This window comes from Mirounga leonina, unplaced genomic scaffold (assembly GCF_011800145.1).
Source record: "Mirounga leonina isolate KUSES-001 unplaced genomic scaffold, KU_Mleo_1.0 Mir_165, whole genome shotgun sequence".
Taxonomy (NCBI): domain Eukaryota; kingdom Metazoa; phylum Chordata; class Mammalia; order Carnivora; family Phocidae; genus Mirounga; species Mirounga leonina.
In genome coordinates this window covers 80,028,324-80,051,451 of record NW_023270415.1, presented here as the reverse complement: position 1 = coordinate 80,051,451, position 23,128 = coordinate 80,028,324, and the positions used below count along the sequence as shown (strand labels likewise).

The 23,128-nt window shown below is 53.5% G+C and overlaps 1 protein-coding gene across 1 annotated transcript in view; it reads left to right on the top strand.

The window, feature by feature from the left end:
- The window catches only part of SLC45A4 (solute carrier family 45 member 4), a 74,401-nt gene that overhangs the window by 15,539 nt on the left and 35,734 nt on the right, over positions 1-23,128 (top strand). The window contains exon 2 of the mRNA XM_035012020.1: positions 7,421-7,501. The gene's annotated coding sequence lies outside the window, so the exon portion shown is untranslated. The remainder of the gene's footprint in view (positions 1-7,420; positions 7,502-23,128) is intronic.

Sequence of the window (23,128 nt, the reverse complement as noted above, 5' to 3'; positions counted from 1 at the left end):
TTAGTTTTAGATGAAGTGTTCCATGATTCATTGTTTGTGCATAACACCCAGTGCTCCATGCACCACCCCGCCATTTTGCCTGTGGCCTGGAGAGGTAAGCGGCTTTCTCAGGGTCCTCAGGTGACCTGGGGGTCCTGCTGTGCTGCCCACGCCTGATACTCGTAGGGTCCGCGGATAAAATACTAACTGAGGGTAGAGCCCCGTGGCAGACCGGGAGCGCCCCCTCTCCCTCCCTCCTTTGACCTCAGACTGTCACTTGAATTCGAGGCATGAGTGGTTTGTAAAGAGCAGCTACTTCTCTTTCCCCTCCATGCTCTTGAACTTGGGGAAGGTGTGGACCAGCTAGAATGCAGTGGTACTGAGGGGAGGGCTCCCAGTCAGTGGACAAGCTGAGGAGGGTCTCCTGGCAAACAGGAGAAGGGGTCGTGCTCCTGTGGGTCCGGCTTCTGAGGACAGCGGGAGCAGGACCCCAGCTCAGGGGCAGATTAATGCCATTTACGGCTTTAAATGCTCCTTGATGGGGAAACACTTGCTTTCGAACTGTAACCGTTATTCTGCTTATACTCGCCTTATTCTGGGAAGGATTTAAGCCGCTTTAAGTAGAGAATTACTTAAGAGGCACTTGTAAAGATACAAGGAAGATGTGTTGCAGGTGCTGCATGCTTCCCTTGCTCTGCCTTGCTCCGTTCCTCACTCCCGCACGCACGTGGGGCTGCCTCTAGCCTGTGCTTCCTGGGCCCCAGAGGGGGGTAAGGGCCGGCTGCCAGGCCATAAACCACCGCCATTTCTCCTCCTCTGGCGCTGAGTCCCTTATTTCTAGAGGGATCATGAGCTCAGACCCCCACCTCCTTGGGAGCTGGGGGGGCCACAGGCAGAGATGTTGTGGGTCCTGGGGCTCCCGCAAGGCCGGTGCTGGGCCTGTCCCCCTCGTGCCTCTCCGAGGCCACTCTCGCCCCTGAGCGGGAGGATGTGAGCGGGGCTCCGCAGTGAGTAGCGGCTCACCCGAGCCAGCACGTCTGCCTGCGCATGGAGTCAGCGACAGAGGAGTCACCGCGGGCTCCAGGGGCATGGGCATTCTGAGTGACCCCCACTGTCACCCTCCCCTCACGCTGACAGCCTTGGTGCTTTCCTGAGAAGCAAGCAGAGCCCCGCAGATGCCCAGCTTCAGGACGTAGTAGCCTCTGTCGGGGTTTTCTGCCTTGTGTCCTGGTTCTGCCTCCTGCCTGTTTCTGGGGCAGTACTTCTCCCCGGGGTGTGCACATCCTAGGAAAAGACCTTATAGGAACGTGGGCATGGGTGTGCAGGGGCTGGAGTGTGGGCCTCACAGTTTGAAAGAGAACTCTGTTTGAGGCAGGCTGCTTTGGTGGGGTTTATGCCCCGGGAGTGTGCGTCCTTCTGCAGGACAATGGGACATGCCCTGGCCTGGGCCTGGCACCCCATCACACCCCGGGGCGGGGACTCAGCGATGGGGGAGCTGGGGAGGGTCGTGGGGGGCTGCCTGCGTTCCAGCACAGGCAAGGGCTGGCTGCTGCGTGAGGTCACAGCTCTGGGCTCCAGATGAGAGATGGGAGCCCTTGAGGTGCCGTGACCAAGGAAGGCCTGCTGACATGCTGAGTGTGGGTCCTTGCTCAGTGGCTGCCATGACAGGACTTCAGGCCCAGGGCTACGTGGGGCAGGTGGGAGCTGAGGGCTCCTTCCCACCGACTGGGCCGCACTGGAAGCGAAGCGTGCGGGAAGGCCCAGCGGGAGCCGTCCTGCCACGGGGAGGGAAGCCCGCTTTGGACCTGGCAGACGCTGAGCCCCACGTTCAGCCCCGTTTCTGGTTCTGCGCAGGCCTTTGCAGATCACCTGCCGTCCTGGGGTCGGCCTTGCTGGGTTGTGGGGTCTGGGGTGGACACGCAGGACAGGCACTCACTCCATGGGTGGTTCTTTTCTCCCACGTGAGGCCACAGTGGGGACAGAGAAGATTCCCTGGGGTGGGGAGAGGGGCTAGCACCCAGGAGGACCCAGCAGAGGGTGTGAGAAGCGCCTGCAGCCCCGCCCCCCCCTACAGAATTTGGAGTAACATGGGCCCACTTGGGATATTGGATTAGGTTTTTTATCCCCCAGGAGAGTAACCAAGTAAACAGAATAGAGTTTCTTTGGGCCACTGGTCAAATGAGAAATATTTTGGATCTGGTGACCTTTTTCTTTGGGTTACTATTCACTGTGGAAGGTTTTGACCCGTATTGCATTTCAGAATAGGAAGAATGGCTTATTTTTCAGAGTGGCAAATAAGGAAAAGAATGAGAGTCTCATGGAGTCTCTGCTTCCAGAGGCTCCCCTGGGAGGCACATTTTTATAGACACCAGACGTCCTCTCCATTCCCAGCCAACTTTCCATGCTGCTGATGGGGGCGTGCCGAGGGCCAGCCGCTCCTCCCCGGAGCCAGCGGCCTGCGTGCGGAGCCTGCCTGGCCAGGGCCCTTCCTCCCCCAGCGAAAGCACCACCTGCCCCCTTGCCCCCAGGCCTGGACCCTGTCTGCCCAGCTTCCCCTGGGGCTGTGGTCTCTCTTCCGGGACTCTCCGATCATGGTTCATAGACAGTCACCTCATCGTAGGTCACTGTCCTAATTGAATTTCAGGGTAAAGTGCTTATATAGTTAAAAGCCAATGAAGAAAATAGGACTTAAGGCATTGATTTTGTTTAAAGATTTATTTATTTGAAAGAGGGAGAGGGCAGGGGCGGGGTGGGGGTGCAGAGGGAGAGAGAGAATCTCCAGCAGAACCACCACCCCGCCCCACCCCGAGCATGGAGCCTGACACGGGGCTCGATCCCATGACCCTGAGATCATGACCTGAGCCGAAACCAAGAGTTGACGCTTAACCGACAGAGCTGCCCAGATGCCCCAACTTAAGACATTGTTCGAGCAAGTCCGTACTGTTGAGATGAGCACGAAAACATCCTGTCTGACTTTGTCGTCCGTGCGACGTGTGGGTGCTGCAGAGGAGCGGGGCTTAGACTCACGGACACTCTCTGTGAAGCACTGGTATTTGGGGCTGTCCCTTCAACACCCATCCTCCAACCCTGGGCCTCAGGTTTGCACACGTGGTGCCGTCGGTCTTCTGGAGTGCACGCGGGATGTGGCCTGTCTCCGTTGCCGCCTGTGCCTTCCAGCTGCAGAGTGGCCACCGCAGGGAGGTCCCCGATGCCCCGCGTGTGGGCGGCTGACCTGAGTGCAGCCCCTTTGGTGCCCTTGTCTGGTGGGCCCCTGGGACCACCCTGAAGCGCAGGCAGAGCCCAAGCTGATGTTGATGCCTGGAATGTCTGGAGAGCTTGAGACATGCTGGGCTGCAGTGTTAAGAGCTTCCTTGTCTGCCCTCCACTCTGCCTCCCTCTCCTGCTCGTCCCAGGGTGCCGGGCAGGAAGCTGTAGAGGGGCCTAGACTTTCAGGCGGGCGGGGAATCTTGCTGTGCTATTCCCCGGCCTGCTTGAAGGCAGGCTGCTGCTGGTGTCCCCAGGAAGAGAAGAGCTAAGTGCCCCCCTGCTTCTTCCCAGCACCTAGGCCCTTTGGTAGTCTTGGGGCGTCTTAGGCTTAACTCCTTACTGAGAGGCTCTGCACAGGCCCAGGATGTGGGGTGTTGCTTGGTGATGAGGTTGTGAGTTAGGAGTAGTGACTTCTGATGAGTTTTGGATACAGCCGGGGGTAAAATAACAGACCTCCCAGGGGTAGTTGGGATGGTTTAGTGCCCTTGGCCAGAAACACCTGCGGGCCACCTGGCGTTGGGTATGAGGCAGAGGTGGGCTGGCAGATCCTTGCTGGACTGGGTGTCGGGCTGCCACCTCTAGTTCCTGTCTCATCCCGCTTGTCCCACTTCCAGATGCCCAGATAAGAAGTAACCCTTGGAGCTTTAGGAGGAAAGGATGCTAGGTCAGGCCCCCAGACCTGTGGCTGCTTGTTCAGAAACCAGGGGAACACAGCAGACTTGTGTGACATCTGCAGGGCCACGTGGCTGATGCGGAGGGAGGCTGTGGTTGGTAGTCAGGGCCTCAGACGGACGGGGACTAGTGTGGACTAGTGTGTGTTGCTGTGCTTGAGGGGTGGGGAGCCGGAGGGGACAAGCCGGACACAGAATGTTCTGGCCATACCCCGTGCTGGTGACACAGCAGCAGGGAGTGCCGAGGGGTGGCAGTGAGTTCAGGAGGGTGCAGCCGGGGGGGCTGGACTGCGGGGGGAGGCAGGGGCGGCCTGGAGAGCAGGGCCAGCAGGTGAAAGGAGCGCTGTCCCCGGCCACGGGCCACAGAGCTTGCCTGCACGGTGTGGCGCGTTCCTCTCCTTACCGGTGGGTGAGCGCGCACACTCGTTCTTCACACCTGTCCAGGACACGTGGCCAGTTTTCAGGCACTTGGAGGACGTCTTAGCAAGGGGGCTCCTGGGAGGGCAGGAGAAAGAAGCATGTGTCAACGTCAGCTCTGCTCAGGGTCGCTGTCCTCGATGCTGGGTCCCCAGGCCTCTCGGGCCCCATTTCTCCTCTGAGGTTCAGGTGGGGCTGGACCATCCCCGAGGGTCTTACCAGCCCTGTTGCTCTGTGACCTGCAGCCCGGCATGTTTCCAGATGCTTGCCCCATTCTCTTACTGGTTCCTTGAATCCCCCATGGCTGACCCAGGTGAAGCCGAAGCTCCTGCCCTTCCCTTTGCACTGGCAGCCCCGTGCCTGAGCGCCTGGCCCTGCTGCCCCGCCTTGTGATGCAGACCTCCTGGACGGCACCTCTCCACTCCCAGGCTCACCCGCCGCTGGGCTGTGCTGGCCCCTTGAGGGTGTCTCTCTGGGTGGAGCCCCTGCAGGGGCAGGTCCTGCTGTCGGAAAATGCCCAGCACATAGCGCTGTCCCAGCGGAGAGAGCCAGCTGTCGTGCTCCTGCTGATAACAAGTCTAAAACCTCGTGCCCATGCCCTGCGCTGTGCCTGGACCTCTGAGCATGGCCACCCCCTGCGTCGGTCTAGGCTTGCCTGCTGGCCTCCGTTGTCACGGGCCTCCTCCACCTGACACCCTTGGGGGGAGCAGGTCTCACTGGCTGTGCTTTTGGGTGACAAAGCTTGTCTTCGCTCTCCCCTATCCACCCCCACACCCCTGTTTCAGGTGCCTTGAAGGGAGGGACCCTATCCTAGACCAGAGGTGGCTTCTTTGTGTCCCTGTTGCCTGCCCACTCCACAGGTGGCCCGGAGTGGGTAGCCCTGGTCACGGAGCTGACCTCCATCCTCAGTGGTCAGTGTCTTCGTGCTGGAAGGGTCCATGGTATTCTAGACCTAGGCACGTACCTTCCTCTACAGCGAAATCGCCGGCTGTGCTTGCTTTCTGATAACGGAGTGGAACCACTTCTTAACGTAAATTTTTGTTTCTCCAACAAGAATTTTTCTCTCTTAGTGACCGCTCTAGGTGAAAGTTCTCATGAAACCAGGGGTTTTGTCATTATTAGATTGCTCGTTTATTCTTGAAACCATTCAAACAAAAATTAGACCATGTTTGGTGACTTAAATTCTGTTAGATTGTTCTCTGCTCTCTCTTGTGACTTCTCTCTTTTAGGGCTGCACACCTGAGCACCACACGCTGTGTGATGTAGCTGAACCACAGATTTGGTTCACCTAGGGACTTTTCAGCACTCTTACCCAAAGGTGATTGGGCGCAACCACTGTTCTACGTGAGGGCTTAGGGGTGAAAGCCGCTCCCTTCCCCGAGAACGCGCAGGCTTTGGGCTCCATGGTGATCCTCCGCACTACCGGGTCCTCCCCACGGTCTGGAGGTGTTGTTCCCGTGGCAGGTGGGGAGGTGAGGGCTGAATGTCGCAGTCTGCAGTCACAAGAGACCGTGTTAGTGATTCGGGACCTCGTGCGGCCCGTCTCTCCACCCCGCCATCCGCAGGCCTGGGAGGAAGCATAACTTGTTTCAAGTGCGTTCCACGTTAGCTCGGGGCTGAGAGGACGTTCAGCACGCCGCCGCTTGTTCCAGAGGAGTGTGAGGAGAACAGAGCGTGGCCTTGGAAGATGAAGGGGGTGGGAGTCAAGGTCCCCGAACCGGATCTTGCGGGGACCTGTGGTGGGCGAGGCTGCGCTCCGCAGGTGCTCAGTCCCTCCCGCCCACCTGGCTCTGCAGAGCCCTGTGCCCAGCCGTCTCCCTGAGCTGGTCCCTTGCTGGGGAGGACTTGTGTGTCACCCACGTGTCACTGCGCGGTGCCTGGCTTTGTTCTGAGCTTGCTTCCAGTTCCTATTGAGTTGCGAGCTACTGTGTTACAGATAAAAAGACCCCCGCAGGTGAAGTGAAGGGTAAGTGCCATCTGAAGTCAGTCGGGGAATTAGCAGCACAAACAGGCCGCACGCCCACCCAGCCTGGCGCTTGGGGGCCGGCCGCTGATGGCAGGGCCCGCTATCCCCTCACCGCGCTGCCCTTGGCTACCTAGGCTACTTAACTGTCTTCCAGGAAATTAAGTTTAAATCAGATTGAAGCTATGATGTTCCTTGTTCTTTTCCATCCCGACAGTTATCTTTAAATCTCTCCTTTTAATTAACTCAATTTTCCAGGCCTTGTGTAGGCCGGGTGGTTTGTTTGTGGAGGGCCTGGCGCCGTGCCCCCGATCGGGAGACAGGGCTGCAGCTCTGCCCTTCTAGGCTGGGCGGCCCCAGGACGGGTGGGGTAACAAGGGCTTGGCTGCCCAGCCTTGGCACGGCGCTCACGGTGCGCAGTGCAGGGCAAGGGCCCCGCCTCCTCCCCGGCAGCCAGGGGCAGCTTGCTACCCTTTGGCTGAAGCAGCTTCTGTTTTTTTTTTTCTTTCTAGAACTGCTTCTTTGGCAGCTTTCACTTCTCCTGTAGGCAAGTCTTAAGCTAATATTTATCCTGCAAAGTATCTTAAAAATGCTGGAGGGCGAGTATTTGTGGAGAACTTTATCAATCTTTGAAAGAGCATTATTGTTACGTTGATAAACTGAGGCACTATTTACAACAGGCAGATTGTGTTTGAACTTGCAACCTTAGTCCAACAGCTAGTTTTTGTTAACAGATGGAATTGTTTTGGCTGTTCTTGTAAAGAGGTCTTTATCCGTGTGGTTTTTGTTTGTTGCTGGTGAGCGGTTGGCCTGTGCTGGGGGAGGGGAGACCTGGGCGGCTGAGTCTGTAATACGTTTAGGTGTTAACTCATTTTATGAGCCACAGGCTTTTCAGGAATGTGGACTTTGGTGCTTGCAGCCCTGCCTCTTCATGAGGGTCTCTTTAAAACTGGAGGTGCCTCCTTCTGAGGGGACAGTGGCCTCACCATGAGCAAGACCATGGGGACAGGTGGTATTGTTTGCGTGGTCAGGAGATTTCAGATCTGAAGGAGAACAACACTGAGAGTGAACTTGTTCCTTAAAAACTAAAGTAAAATCTTTCCGGGGGGGGGTTACTTTTCAGTAAAAGGAGCCACTTCCTGGATCTTCTTCTGAACCCGTTTCCTCCACCAGGCAGCCCTCTTTGACCCTCTTTGACTCTTGGGTGAGTGAAATGCCTCCTGGTGCGTTGGGGGTGGAGGGGCCCGGCTCCCCCAGGGCTGCACGTTCCCTGGCCCCCGGCCTGGTGCTAAGGGTGTCGGGTACCAGCGGTGGGGGCCGGCGCGGGCTTGGGCAGGAGGAGGTGGGAAGCCGTGCCCGAGAAGTCTAGGTCCTGCAGAATGTCACAGTGATTCAGCCGTGGCTGGTGGGGGCTGGCCAGAACTGGAGACAGATGCCTTTCCCTGGGGCTGGGGGAGCCCAGGTAAGGGCGTCAGGCCGGGAGGGGCTTGTGCACCTGGCCTTGGGTGGGGGGGCTGCCCTGGAGGTGGTGAAATGTGCAGGGGGAGGGGGATGCCTAGCAGAGGTCACAGTGGCGCCTGTGAAGTCTTGTTTGTGCCCTGCGGGGAACATCCGCACTTCCTCCTTGGTCAGCTGACTCATCTCCTGCTGACTTGCTGTTTCTCCTCTGTCTGCTGGTCTCCATCTGTTTGTGTTTCTCTGTCTCTGTGTGTGTCGGTGTATCTCCGCCTTCCCGCCTCCCTCCTGACTCATGCCCTGAGCTGGGCCGTGCTGGGGCGGGGGGCGGTGTGTCCTGGGGCCTCCTGCTGCGCCCACACCGCGGCGGGTTTGCAGCCCCATCCGCCCCGGCGCCCATAGGCTTCAAAGAGCGGTGGTTGGCTGAGTTGTTGGGGATGCACTGAGTACCTGCGGGCAGAAACCCCACTACCTTCCTGATTGGACTTTGCAGGTCATTTCTAGATAAGTTCCTCATACTACAGTATTTACTTTTATTTTGGCGAAATACAGCTAACGTAAAATGTACCATCAGAACCATCTTTAAGGGTACGTACAGTTCCAGCGGCGTTAGGTTCGCATTCACCACGTAGCGCTCCATTGCTGCCCTCCGTCTGCAGGACTTCTGCGTCTTCCCAAAAGGAAGCTCTGTCCTCGTTTATTTTTAATGCATCTGAAAATCCGCCATAGCCAGTAAGGTCCCGTGGTGGGTGCTGCTGCCGTCCAGTGTCAGGGCTGTTGGAATCCAAGTCCCCGGGCTGGCCGGAGGGAGGTGCGGGGCTGTGTGCCCCGGAGCTGATGTCGGGTGGCCTCGGGTGGAAAGCGCTCTATGAAGGGCAGTGACTTTTTCTTGTGAATGGCCATTTATCTCCAGTAGATGTAAAACCTAACCTGTTTAACCCCGTTGGTTTCGCACCTGTGGTAGCGCACTCAGGTCCTGCTGTCGGGCTGAGTTTATGGAAAGCAAGTGTCATCCGTTTATGTAGCTGAGAACTGCATTGTGCCCAGAGTAGTTTAGTTTTAATTACGTCCCTGAGGCTTCCGTCTCACGACCTTCTGACAGGCTGAGTGGCCAGGTACTCTCCTTTGGGGGAAGGCGGTGGTCTCCCCCCGCGGTCTCCTGCTGCGAACATTCCAGTCATTCATTATCTGACTTGGGTCAGCGTCAGGTGGAGCTTGCCCATCTCCCAGGTTGGCGCAGGGGGAGGCTGAGGGCCAGATTGGGCTTCCTATGTGTGGATTTGCCCTGTGTGTGTGTGGGGGGGGAGGGTGGTACGCTTGGCTCCATTGGCCCTCACTTGCATTGCAGGCATCTGGGGACTCTGGGGTTTCTCCCTCGCTCAGGGAGGCCTGGGCTTGATCTGGTGCTGTGTTTTTGGCCGTGTTCTCTGCACTGGCTGGAGGCAGCCTTCTGCTGGCTCACAGATGGTAATCCGGTCCTGGAGGGCAGTGCTGAGAGCCCCCGGGGACGTCAGCACCCACAGATTAATGAGCGGGAAGGGTGCCCATTGGTGTTGTCAGCTGAGAAACACACATGAGGCTTTCAGCCTTGGGAGCCCAGTGCTGTCTGGGTCGCAGGCAGGGAAGGATGCTGTACATCACCTGGACAAGATTAGAGTTTCCTAACCCCACGTGGGCCTATTTCAGACCTTGATGCAGGGCTTCTCTGTCTTGCCTCTTAACCCGGAAAGAAGAGGAAAGAGCCATTGACTCCTTTCTCCTTGATGGGCACAGGGCCTGGTAGGCTGACCTGGGAGTACCCTTAAGTGGGAGAATCTGTGATGAACAGAGCAGGTGGCATTGTTAGGGGTGGGTGCTTGACTTAAGTCCAGTGGGGAGAAGACTAAGTCCAGCGGCGGGGTGGGGGGGCAGTAGGTGCTGTGGACTGGGAAGCCATGTGATTGTGTTTGGGAACTGGGGTGGATGCCTAGTGAAGAGCCAGCTAGGGGTCCCGTAGGAATGAATAGCCTCCATGCACCAAAACATGTGGGACAGGTCTGCTGCTTCCTGGGGTGGGGTTAGCGTGCAGTCCGTGTCTCTCTGACGTCGAGGGTGGACTGGGAGCAGCTTCTGAGATGGTTCCTGGTAATCAGCTCTGAATCTGTACTAATTAAGGGGACCTGCCAGTAGCTCTGCATCCGTAGACGGCTCTTCAGAACTGCCTCTGTTGGCACATCTGGGCCGCGTGAGATTTGACTTTGTGATTGCAAAACACTTGAATGTCTGCCACACGCCAGGATCTTATTCTGCATTTGGAGAGGACCACTAGGAAAATTTGTTTTTATTTATTTATTTTATTTTTTAAAAGATTTTATTTATTTATTTGACAGAGAGAGACAGCGAGAGAGGGAACACAAGCAGGGGGAGTGGGAGAGGGAGAAGCAGGCTTCCCGCTGAGCAGGGAGCCTGACGCGGGGCTCGATCCCAGGACCCTGGGATCATGACCCGAGCCGAAGGCAGACGCTCAATGACTGAGCCACCCAGGCGCCCCAGGAAAATTTATTTTTAAAGGTAATTTACTGTGTGTGTATGTTTTTAAGATTTATTTATTTGAGAGAGAGTGTGTGCAGTGTGTGGGGGGGTGCGGTGTAGAGGGAGAGAGAATCTCAGGCAGACTCCTGTGGAGCCCAACGTGGGGCTCCATCTCACGACCCTGAGACCATGACCTGAGCCAAAATCAGGAGCCACCCAGGCGCCCCTACTCTTTTCAAATTTAAGATAAATTTAGGTCCTGCAGAAGCAGAGAGACTATAACTACAAATCATCCAGAAATAACACCCTTTTCTCTGCTTCCGTATCTTAAAAAAAAACTTAATATGATCATAATGTGTACTTGATCTATAACCTGCTTTTTGCACTTGATATTAGGTATATTTCCACGTCAACAGGGAGTCCTGCAGCGGAATTGTGTGTCTGGGTGCGCCACTTTATTTATGGGAGTTTCAGGGTTTCTGTGCCTTTGTTTCCTTACGACGAGTTCCGAAGAGGGAATGCGAGCCCAAGGGAATTCACATTTTGAAGCTTTGGATACACAGTGACCACAGCTTACGTTTTTCAGAAGTCCTTTTCGTGGTGTCAGGACCATCCTCACAAATTCCATAGGGATAGTCCGCTCAGGATTCCCAAGGAATCCCTGGTTCTGATTTGCTGACTTCTCCAGATGGCAGAAGGGTTAGTCATTTAGGTACCAAACTGGGTTTCTGCATCACAGAAAATCGGGGAACCTCCAGGTTAAGGGGTCAGTCTTGTCTGTAGAGGTAGAGCTGACATACACTGTTGAGGAACCTGGGAGCAGGCTCCCGTCCCCCCGGCCCCCTTCTGTAAGAGTTTGTCTCTGCTCCAAGCCACTTCCCTGGGCGGAGACAGGAGGGGCAGGGGAAGTGGCCGCCCTGCCCTCTCTTCTCCGCGCCCCACCTTTCCTGGGCCTCTGGACGGGGGCCTGAGGAGGGGTCCTGGGACCCTGTTTTCCTTGATGTAAAACCAACTGTAGGTGTGCCGTAAGGGATTCATGAGATGGAGGGGGTTTATTAAGGGTGTAGACACTCGAAAGACCACGTTTTTAGTGGCTCAGCAATGCATGCTGTCTTGTAAAAATGGTGCAGAAATGACCTGTCCCATCTGTGTATATCACTGACCTGCATCTCTGGCTTCAGGTGTATGGAGGGAAACAGAGTGCTGGTTTTATTGCTGTCGTTGTACTTCTTAGAAGAGTAAATTTAACTCCAGGCCATATAGAAAGCACATGTAAGTTCTACTCATTAACCAAAACTTTACCTTTTCTAGGAAAACTGGTTTTGATTTTGCTATTTCTCAAATAGATTTCATACTTCCCCTCTTTAAAAACTGGCATTTTGTGTTCACCTGACACACGGCCCGTAATTCAAGTCATTCCATGTTGTTAGACAGTCCGTTGGCAGTTTTTCACTTCTGTGGCACTGTGTCCTCCTTGCCTTAGGGTGAGAGCGGAACCTGGAAACTGCTTTGGCTTGGTTTTATATATAAATGCCGGCAAAGGGTTTCTTTGGGTCTTGGCAGAGTGGCTGGTGGTTCTTCATTCGGCCACCTGCTCTGAGGTCAGTCCTTGGTGATGTTTGTAATGTGAGGAGTCTGGTTTTTATTTTTCAATACCATTTGGTGGTTACGAGTGTCCTGAGGCAGCTTGCAGCCAGCCTGCCTCTCTCGTCCCTGGCCTGGAGCCCGTCTGCACCTGGCTCTGCCCTCAGATGAAGACCGTGCATGTTCAGAGCAGTAATCCAGGTGTTGTCAGTGACTGCCCACTTGGCATTTCGGGCGGTCTTGAGGCTTGCTCTCCCAGCGCGTGCCGGGGTTCCCGGAGCTGCATGGTGGATGGCCAGGCTCTTGTTTCCATGGTAGCCCAAGCTTCCTCGGACTCCCGGGGTTTGCTAGGAACATGTAGAAGAGGGGCAGGGGGAAGAAAACTTCACTTGCTGCTTTTTTTTTTTTTTTAAGATTTTATTTATTTATTTGACAGAGAGAGACACAGCGAGAGAGGGAATACAAGCAGGGGCAGTGGGAGAGGGAGAAGCAGGCTCCCCGCAGAGCAGGGAGCCCGATGCGGGGCTCGATCCCAGGACCCTGGGATCATGACCTGAGCCGAAGGCAGACGCTTAACGACTGAGCCACCCAGGCACCCCACACTTGCTGCTTTTTAATTAACAAACAAAACCCATCCCTCTGAGTTGATTATGCAAATCTGAGAAAACTATCTAAAGGTCAAAGGTAAAAAGTAGTTATAGGAGAAAGTCTCTATTTTAGCAGAAGGCAAATGTTGCAGGGAATATCCTCCTCTGGGGGCAGTTTGTTCTCATTCAACATAATCTCTTCCTAAACGGACTTGTGCTTGCTTTCTGAGGGTTGGATGCTGGCTGTGTTCTCCTTCATATTAGGTAACAGCTTGTTTTAGTATGAGATGCAGGTGGATTCTGCATAGAAAGGTGCTTGATGTCAGTCCTAAAAATGCCCCCTAAAATTTAGGAAGAATAAGTACTTTGATTTGATCCAACATTCAGAATATTTATTGCCACGTAGACTGTCCATGGAGTCTGCCAATTCAGGTTGAGTGTATTATCCTGCCTTTATTTTTTTTTAAGATTTTATTTATTTATTTGACAGAAAGAGAACGCGCAAGCAGGGGGGAGCGGCAGGCAGAGGGAGAGAGAGAAGCAGGCTCCCCGCAGAGCAGGACCCCGGGATCATGACCTGAGCCAAAGGCAGATGCCTAACCGACTGAGCCTCCAGGCGCCCTTCCTTCTGCTTTAACCGAGCCCATGTTTGTGGCAGGTGCAGCGTGGCCGCGGCCCCGAGGAAGGAGGGTGGCGGGGCACGCCGGGTCCTGTTGGAACGCAGTGCCCTCAGTGCTGTGTCCCTGTGACGGGGCTCAGGCACACCACGGCTCACCCCACTGTCCTCCTGCGTGTTACCGAAGAGACGCGGTTCCTGGATGCCTGGGCAGGTGGTAGGGATCCTGCAGCTCTGTTGGAACGCTGACATTTTCTCCTGCACATGGAGAAGTGGCTTCCGGAATTGGGTGTGCTCCGCAGAGAAACTCTGGGGCCCTGCGAGTAGATGGTGCTCATCGGTGGCGCTGCAGCTGGTAGGTCAGTGCCCTGCCCGGAGGGCTCTGCTCCGGCACCTTTCCCTGCCGGTGTGTGCCAGGGTGAGGCCAGGCGTGAGCCTGCTGAGTCATCCTGACGTTCCGGCCCCGTGTAGGGCCCTGCGGTTGGGGCTCTCGCCTCTGCTTTAGCGCAGCGCCTGAGATGACCTGTCCTCTTGCGGTGTCCCAGCGTCCTGACCCCGCCCACCCCCGGGGTCCCAAATCCCGTGGGCGGGAGAGGCCAGTGCAGACGGGGCGGCTGCTCCTAGCCACCGTGGAGCTCGGTTTGGGGCAGTGGGTGCCAGTGGGGGCCTGCCGGCTGTCAGAGGATCACCAGGGAGCCCTGTGCTGGGGAAGGCCTTTTGGTGTCTATGATTGATGTCCTACTAAGAATGCAGGCCCAGCAGAGGCCTCCCAGCTGGGCTGGGACAAGTCCGCTAGACAGCGCAGGCATCAGACTCTGCACTGGGAGCCCCAGCAGGTGGCTGGGGGGTGGTCTGGAGGATGCTGCGTGTGAAACGTGGCCGTGCGGTATTTTATGCTCCAGGCACTCCTGGACTCGTACTGTTTCAATAAAGCATAGGGATTCCTGAGAAATTCCACCTACGTGTGAAATTGTGAGCTGCTGTGATTTATTTGGAGGGTGTGGTGCCTTTTAAAAAAAATAACACCTTTAGCAGCATGTGCATTTTGAAAGTTTACTCGAATTGAAATATGCCAGTTTTAAGGCATTAAAAAAATCATCTCAACTATTCATTAGCATTGACACACTGTTTCTGCTTCCTATTCAGAAGAAAAAGGGATTTTCTTTGAGCTCTGTGCTCATCTTGCTTTTCTTTCTAAAAGGGAGGGGTTTCTAAAAATCAGTTTTCTTTTTTTAATGGAGTAATTATGGTTTGGTCTGGTCCTCTGCCTTCAGCGCTCACGAACCCATTTCTTTCCAGCCGTCCTGAGTGCCTGCACTGGTTAGGTGCTGGACCACCCAGTGGGATCCGAGCCATCCTGCCCTCGGGGTGGGCGCCCACTCTCTGCTATGTGCTCAGGCTGCCTCTCTCCTGGGGGATGTGCTGTTCCCTTTACCAGGGGGCCAGGGAGGGGAAAAAGCTGGGCAGCCGGTCTGGGCTGTGCCCCCAGGCTGGTGGGACCTGAAGGAAAAGCAGAGGGGCCTGGCCAGCCCAGAGGACGTCGTGCTTGCCAGGGTCTTGGAAGCAGGGCTCTGAGTTGCACAGGTGGATAGGGAAGGCGTGTGGCCTGGAGCTGCTCCCTTCTGTCTTACAGGCCTGTCCCGCAGGCCTGTCCCCACCTCTGGGAGCTTACAGTGGGGCTGGGGCTGTGCTGTTGAATAGTCACATGCCCTGGCCTCCTACGGGAGGGAGCAGCCTGGCCCAGGCCTCTGCTGGAGGTGTGTGTGTGGGGTGGTGGGCATGTGTGCGAGGGGGCAGGGGAGGAGAGCACCAGCACTGCCCAACAGGGAGGGGCCGGGCAATATGGTCACCACGAGAGTGGTCTGGGAGGAGCGCTGGAGGTCCAGGGATTGGGCACCTGCCACTTGCACTCGGATGGGAATCCATTGAGAAAGACTTTAAGTAGACTGATTTGTTAACAGTGGAGCAATATTTTCATCCCGTTGCGCCCAGGGGAAGCCTCTTTCCACATTTCCTTTGCTTCAGTCTGTTAATACTTAGAATAGTGTGTACACACACATCCCCCCCCCACTTTACCAACATCAAGTTCCCAGCAAGCTGATCCAAAGGAGTCAAATAGAAATTGATGTCAGGTCTGACGTGTTTGGTTTCTGAAGTGTCCTCGACTGTGTATTATGACACAGAACACTCAAAGGCTGGGGTATGAAAAGGTTCAAGTCCTAGTTAAGCTTTTGATCATTTATCTCCAGAGTGGCAACGCACTGTCCATACCGGGACACTTGAGTGCAAAGGGATGCAGTTAATAACTGTGCCGCATATGGGGCGCCTGGGTGGCTCAGTCGTTAAGCGTCTGCCTTCGGCTCAGGTCGTGATCCCAGGGTCCTGGGATCGAGCCCTGCATCAGGCTCTCTGTTCAGCGGGGAGCCTGCTTCTCCCTCTCCCACTCCCCCTGCTTGTGTTCCCTCTCTCACTGTCTCTCTCTGTCAAATAAATAAATAAAATCTTTAATTAAAAAAAAACCTGTGCCACGTAACCGAGACACGTGGTCCTCATACTACCCGTTGCGAGCGTCTCACACTGGGCTGTGCCGTGGGTGCATGTCACAATGCTGGTTCTTTGGAGAACCAGATCTTTGGAGAGGGTAGCGCCCTAAATCGACATTTATAAATGAACCCCTCAGCTTCCCGGATTCATGCCGATTCGCATGGTCTCGGGCCACTGTAACACAACCACAGGCTGGGGGGGCTCCTCACCAGCACACACTTAATTCTCACAGTTCTGGAGGCTGGGAAGTGCACCGGGGGCACCAGGTGCTGGCAGATTGACCACTTGTCTGTCTTAGGGGCTTGCTTCCTGGTTCAGACCTGTTTTCTCGCTGTGTCCTCCCCTCGCACGGTGGACGGTGGAAGGAGCCGGAGAGCCACGGGTGTCTTTCATGAGGGCACTAGCCCCATTCATGAGAGCGCCACGCTCACGACCTGATCACCCACTCTGGCAGCACAGGAATTTGGTGGGGAGCACAGACCTTCAAGCAGCACCCCAGACACCGAGGGACCGTATGCTTTGGGGATACCACAGAGTCACCCGCCTTATTGATTTGTTCATTCATTTATTTATTTTTAAAAAGATCTTACTTATTTGAGGGGGGGAGAGGGAGCATGAGCAGAGGGAGAAGCAGACTCCCCGCTGAGCAGAGAGCCAGTGCGGGGCTCCGTCCCTGGCCCCCAGGATCATGATCTGAGCCGAAGGCAGATGCTTAACCGACTGAGCCACCCAGGCACCCCCCTAATTTAAATTTATATAAGTTTTGTATTTCTTAAGCCCACACTTCTAGACTGTAGAGGCACATTGAATTAGAGGAGACCAGCATGGGTTTCTGCAGGTGATACTCAATCCCTACAGGAAGGTAATTTCAGATGTGAGAAAGTATTCCCAGTTACAGAACATTCGGTCTGATCACCTCTTGAGTCCTTTCTTGTCAGATGTTTTTGATTGTGTTTTTTTTTTAATATAAAGGACATGTTTTAAAAAATTAGTAAACTGTTGGGCACCCTCTCTCGCTGTGTCTCTGTCAAATAAAATCTTTAAAAAAATAAAATAAAAAATTAGTAAACTATTTTTTAGAATAGTTTAGATTCACAGCAAAATTGAGCATAAAGTACAGCATTCTGTATATCCCCGTCTTCATGCACATACAGCCTCCCCCATTATCAGCATCCCCCAGCAGAGTGGTACGTGTGTTACAGCTGATGAACCTGGGGCGCCTGGGGGGCTCAGTCGTTGAAGCGTCTGCCTTCGGCTCAGGTCATGATCCCAGGGTCCTGGGATCGAGTCTCGCATCGGGCTCCCTGCTCATTGTGGACCCCGCTTCTCCCTCTGCGTGTCCTCGCTCTCAAATAGATAGAATCTTAAATAAAAAAAACCATCTGATCAACCTGCACTGACACACATCATCGCCCAAAGTCCATAGTTTACTCTAGGATTCACTCCTGCTGTTGTTCCCTCTGTGGGTTTGGACGGATGTGTAGTGACGGGTATCTGCCATTCTGGTATCCTACAGAGTAGGTTCACTGCCCTGAAATTCCTCTGCTCTCCACCCATTCATCTGTCCCTACTCTCCCCCACGCCACCCCACTCCATCCCTGGCAACCACAGGTCTTTTTACTGTCTCTATTGCGTTGCCTGTTCCAGAATGTCATGTAGTAGGAATCCTACAGGGAGTAGCCTTTTGGGATTGGCTTCTTTGACTTAGCAATATGCATTTAAGGTCGTCCTTCCATGTCTTTTCATGGTTTTCCATGTCTTTTCATAGCTCATTTCGTTTCAGCACCAAATAACATTCCACATTCCATTGTCTGGGTGGATCACAGATCATTTAAACATTCACCTACTGAAGGGCACCACGGTTGCTTCCAGGTTTGGGCAATCAGGAATAAAACTGTAGACATCCACGTGCAGATTCTTGTGTGGACAGAAGTTTTCAGCTCCTTTGGGTAAATACCAAGGAGCATGGTTGCTGGGCCCAATGGGAAGAGCATGTTTAGTTGGTGAGAATCCGCCAGTCTTCCCAAGTGGCTGTTCTCATGAGCCATGAGTGAGCTGTTGCTTCGTGTGCTCGTCAGCACCTGGTGTTGTCTGTGTGCAGACTATGGCCATTCTCACAGGTGTGTCGTGGGATCTCACTTGATTTTACAGGTGTCTGATGCCCCGTGGCGTGGAGCATCTCTCCACGTGATTACTTGCTGTCTGTGAATCTTTAGTGAGCCGTCTCTTCGGGTGTCCTGCCCTTTCTTAAATCAAGTTGTTCATTTTCATATTGTTGAGTGTCTTGTGTACTCTGGAGAAGAGTCCTTTAGCAGATGTGTCTTTCGCAAATATTTTCTCTCAATCTGTGGCTTGTCTGTCTCTTGCTACAACATTAATTTAATGTTGGAAGTCAGTGGGATTTCTTAAGTGCTTTTCAGGAAATAACCTTATAAACAGATTTGCCGGTATGCTTCTTTCTTATCAAGGATACTTTGAACTTGCTAGATTCAATTTTACGTCTTTTTTTTTTAAAGATTTTATTTATTTATTTGACAGAGAAAGACACAGCGAGAGAGGGAACACAAACGGGGAGTGGGAGAGGGAGAAGCAGACTCCCTGCCGAGCAGGGAGCCCGATGCGGGACTCGATCCCGGGACTCCGGGATCATGACCTGAGCCGAAGGCAGTCGCTTAACCAACTGAGCCACCCAGGCGCCCTCGATTTTACGTTTTTTTGTTTTTGTTTTTGTTTTTTTTAAAGATTTTATTTATTTATTTGACAGAGAGAGACACAGCGAGAGAGGGAACACAAGCAGGGGGAGCGGGAGAGGGAGAAGCAGGCTTCTCGCTGAGCAGGGAGCCCGATGCGGGGCTCGATTCCAGGACCCTGGGATCATGACCTGAGCTGAAGGCAGTCGCCCAACCAACTGAGCCACCCAGGCGCCCGATTTTACGTCTTTTTATACGCTTGGTCTAAAAGCTGATCTTCCTTATTATCTGCTGCCCTTCGTTTGGTTTCCCTGGCTTTTGGGTTGTGTGTGGGTTCATATTCTTTGCCATGGTCATCTGGTGAGAGAGGGAGGCAGGCTGATGGGGAGCACTGTTCTAGTCGCTCTTCGGCAGGGTCATCGGAGACTAATAGTTGATGACATTTTAGAAAAATGTTGGTAGTTGTAGTTGATTTTCTTGGGGGAATGGATGCCTGGCTTTAAATGGCGGATGGACAAAGCAAACAGCTGTTGCCACAAAGCAGGCACCATAATGCATTTGCCACGTGTCCAGTGCCCAGAGCGCTGTCCGCGCGAGCATGTGTGCCCGGGGTGGGCGGCGGGGGGAGTCGCAGGATGTGTTTGAGTCACACTGCAAGCATCCATTAACTCCTCTCTGACCATTCTCCAGGAGATGGGTCGAGGCTCGTGGTGCCTGTCAGAAGTTGCTCTGCACTTAACTTTTTGATGGCGTTCAGTTACCAGCCGGCTTTCCACAGAGCAAATTGTAGGAAGTCACATGTTCTGGCATCGGTTACCCTTAAATTAGAAACAGGACAATAGAGGAAGTTGTTGATTGGAACAATGGTAGTTTCACTGGTCTAAGTGCATCTGCAAATCGTACCCACATCGCTGTCCCTGAGCGTGGCGACAGTCCCTGGAGCGGGCCCCAGAGGGAAGCGTGTTTTCTCTGCTAGGGAAAACCTGCCCGAAATGTGTTTCTGGGTCTTCTGGATAGAAGATACTTGGATGGGTCACAGCTTAAACTTCACGCTTTTCAACAGCTCCAGAGGAGGCTCTTAGGAACAGGCACTTGCCCATGCTTTGGGGAAGGACCAGACCAGTCTTCTCCTTAAGCTGCTTCAGTGTATTTGTCAGGTTTTAGCTTGGGCTTTTTAAGCTCGGTCCTTCAGAAGAATGTTCATAAAATGTTTTATTTTAATGGTTTTAGTTACTTTGGTTAATGGTCTACCATTTATATAAAATAGCTTCCTTAAAGAAAACAATTCACATGCGATAAGATTTGTGCGCGATGTAAACCTGGTTTTATGGGGTCCAGTTGCTCCCCTCGGTGCGACGACACACCCTTCACCCAGGCGCCTGGCTAATGGGGGAACAGCCGTGGGGACCCGCCCCGCGTGCTCTTGCCTTTTCCTCTCAAAGCTTCTTTCCTTTCCTTTTCTTGTGGAATCCCGAGGGAAAGGGCCCTAGAAATAGAACAAGTGAGGGGAGACTATTATGAAGTCTTTGTGCCCAGGACAGGGGCAGCCATATGCCACGTGGGTCCTGGTCCCTCCCTCCTGAACCAGTGCTCTGATTTAGTTCAGTTCAGACGGGGAGGGACCCTGAGTTCTGTCTCTGAGGAGCTGATGATCAGGTTCCAAGGAATGCATACGTGAGCTTTGGAACATAACCCAGTTACGCCAAGTTGGGGGACTATACATAGTTTGGTAATGGTTGGTAGATTTGTTGTTAACTTGGTGGTAGCCCTTTTGTCCATTCTCAGACACTTAAAGAAGTAAATTACCAAATTAAAATGTAAAAATCATTAGCCTTAATTACAGGGGAAGGGACACTTGGGGACTTGCCAGAGTATTGGAAATGTTCTGTGTTGATAGAAGTTTGTCAGAACCAATTGAACATGGTACATTTTCACTGCGTGTAAGTCATACCTGAGCAAATGAACCAACAACATTTACCACTAGCCTTCTTGTAGGCTAACTAAACAGTGGGGATATAACAGAAGAGAAAATCCCATTTACAGTGGCCACACACACACAAAAAGGTAGAACTGTTAGGGAGGAACTTAACTAGAAATGTGCAAAGGAGTGTCCTGTAGCAGGAGTATTTTGAAATTCTCACGAGAGGCACTGAGGTGGTCTCCGACAAATAGAGAAAGCCCTCCTCCTCGGATGGGGGTACACAGCAGTTTTCCCTCAGCTGATGTATAAAATTAATGGAATCACAGTAAGAATTACCAACAAAAAATACCTTCTTTCCTGAGCTAGTCAAGCTCTTAAAGCTTATATTCTTGTAAACAAATGTGCCAGGAGAAATAGGGAAGTGCTGGGGAAGGAAGCAGTGAGAGAGTCCGGCCTCAGCAGAGTCTGAAACCTCTGGAATCCTCTAACAGCAGTGGGTTACTGGGCAGGCAGCCATGCTGGTTGGATGGAATATAGGCAACTGGGAAACAGACCCAAGGACTGATGGAGATTTGGTGGATGACAAAGAGGAGTCTCAAAGTGTTGGGAGCGGACTTAGTGATCGATGGCCACGGTGAAAAGAGAACGGTGCATCCTTACCTCACGCCACACACAGTAATACGGATCCGAGATGTAAAATGTGCCCCACGAGATTTTCCCTGGGAACTAATGGCTGAGTTGAACATCCTGCAGCCTGTGTGCATGACCTGACCCAGAATCTATGGAACGTATCAGAAGTGCCTGGTACACTTCTCACATACTATGGACCCTTCACCTGTGGCTCTTTTTTTTTTTTTAAGATTGATTTGAGAGAGAGAGCGCGAGCATGAGTGGGAGGGACTGAGGGAGAGGAAGAGAGAATCCCAATCAGACTTCATGCCGAGCGTGGTGGAGCCTGATGCTGGGCTCTATCTCACGACCCTGAGATCATGACCTGAGCCAACACCAAGAGTCGGACTTAAGTGACTGAGCCACGCAGATGCCCCTCGATTGTGGCTCTTGAACAGAAATGCTTGCACAGGCTCTTCTGCCTTTAACTGGCTCTCCCCTCACAGCCTGGTTGCCGTGGTTGCTGTTCAGTTTAGATCTTCGGTACCCAATGTTCGTATTTCTAAGCACATGATGCCTAAATTTTATTTTATTTTATTTTATTTTTTAAAGATTTTATTTATTTATTTGAGAGAGAATGAGAGACAGAGAGCAGGAGAGGGAGGAGGGTCAGAGGGAGAAGCGGACTCCCTGCTGAGCAGGGAGCCTGATGCGGGACTCGATCCCGGGACTCCAGGATCACGACCTGAGCCGAAGGCAGTCGCTTAACCAACTGAGCCACCCAGGCGCCCATGCCTAAATTTTAAAGTATCTTCTGTCATCCCCCTAAAAAGCTTATAAAATCCCCAGGGCTTGCAGAAAGAGCATTTGGGAACCAGCTCTGCCCAGTGATACCTGCTGCTGAGCACTTGGGTATTGTCTTCAAGGTACCTGGCTCTAAACCAGGTTGGTCAGGTCTTTAAGGAACCCCAGTGCCCACTAACATGCGTAGATTTTGTTAGTTGGTTCAGCCTCATTTACAGGTACCGATTGGACAGCGGCTTGCGCTCTGGGAACTTGTGCTGACGTGCGTGGGCCTTACTGCTTTGGCTTGAGAGTGCTGGCGTGCGGCAGTCGGAGAGCTGTGAGACCTGGAGGGGCTTTTGTGTTTGCGAACTGCTGCTACAGTCAAGCTCACTGAAGATGCTAACGATATTTGTCATTTTCATCAATGTAGATGACAGTGAAGTTGCCTGTGTAAAATCTCTTCACTGTGCCACTGCGTTTGCATGGCTTGAGGAAGGGAAGCCGGCTGTGTTAATGCCTAGGCTCCTTGAATGACAGGTAAACCCCCCCGCCACGCTCCTGCCATTTCACGCGGGCTTCCCTGCAGCCTGACCCTAGTCGCTGGCCGCCCAGGCCACGTGGGTGTGGCGCTCTTGGAGAGAGCTGGCATGGGCGGGGTTGGTTTCCACTGCACACAGGCCCTAGTACATTCTGGTCAGCAGGTTAGCTGGCTATCATTCATTCATTCGTGTGTTCATCCGCTCTTTCTGTGACCTCGCCCGGCTCCTGCTGTGTGGCTAGGCATCGTGGGAGGTGAGGGGACAGATGAAGCGTGGATGGCGGCCTCTGCTGTGTGAGCTTCTCCCTGCCTTGGCCAGGGTCGAGTTACCCAGGTACAGGCCAGAGCCCCTGGCACGAGGGGTGGGGCCACGGCCCATCTTCCGGGGAGAGCTGAGCTGGAGATGGGTCTTCAGAGACGCCATTTGAACATGTTGCGGGAGGCTGCGGCGGCAAGCTGGGGCTTTCTGGAGAATTCCCCCGGGGTCCTTAACTCCCGAGAGGGAATAGCTGGTACCCTACTCCCTGCCATAAACCACATCCCGGAGGCCCCCTCCTTCTGCTCTGGGACAGTGTGGCTTGAGCCCACTGGCATTTTCCTGTCCACTTTGAGCAACAACTGATTTGGTTCCACGAAGAGGCAGTGACGTTGAGTTTGCCACATCCGGCCCAGTTGATGGATTCAGAATGTAATAGTATAAAATGTAATGTTTCAGCATTTCGGGAGAAGACTTTTTCCCATTTAATAATAACCTTCGAGGGGCGCCTGGGTGGCTCAGTCGTTAAGCGTCTGCCTTCGGCTCAGATCATGATCCCAGGGTCCTGGGATCGAGCCCCGCATCGGGCTCCCTGCTCCGCGGGAAGCCTGCTTCTCCCTCTCCCACTCCCCCTGCTTGTGTTCCCTCTCTCGCTGTGTCTCTCTCTGTCAAATAAATAAAATCTTTAAAAGAAAAAAAAATAAAAAAATAACCTTCGAACAGAGTTTCTCAAC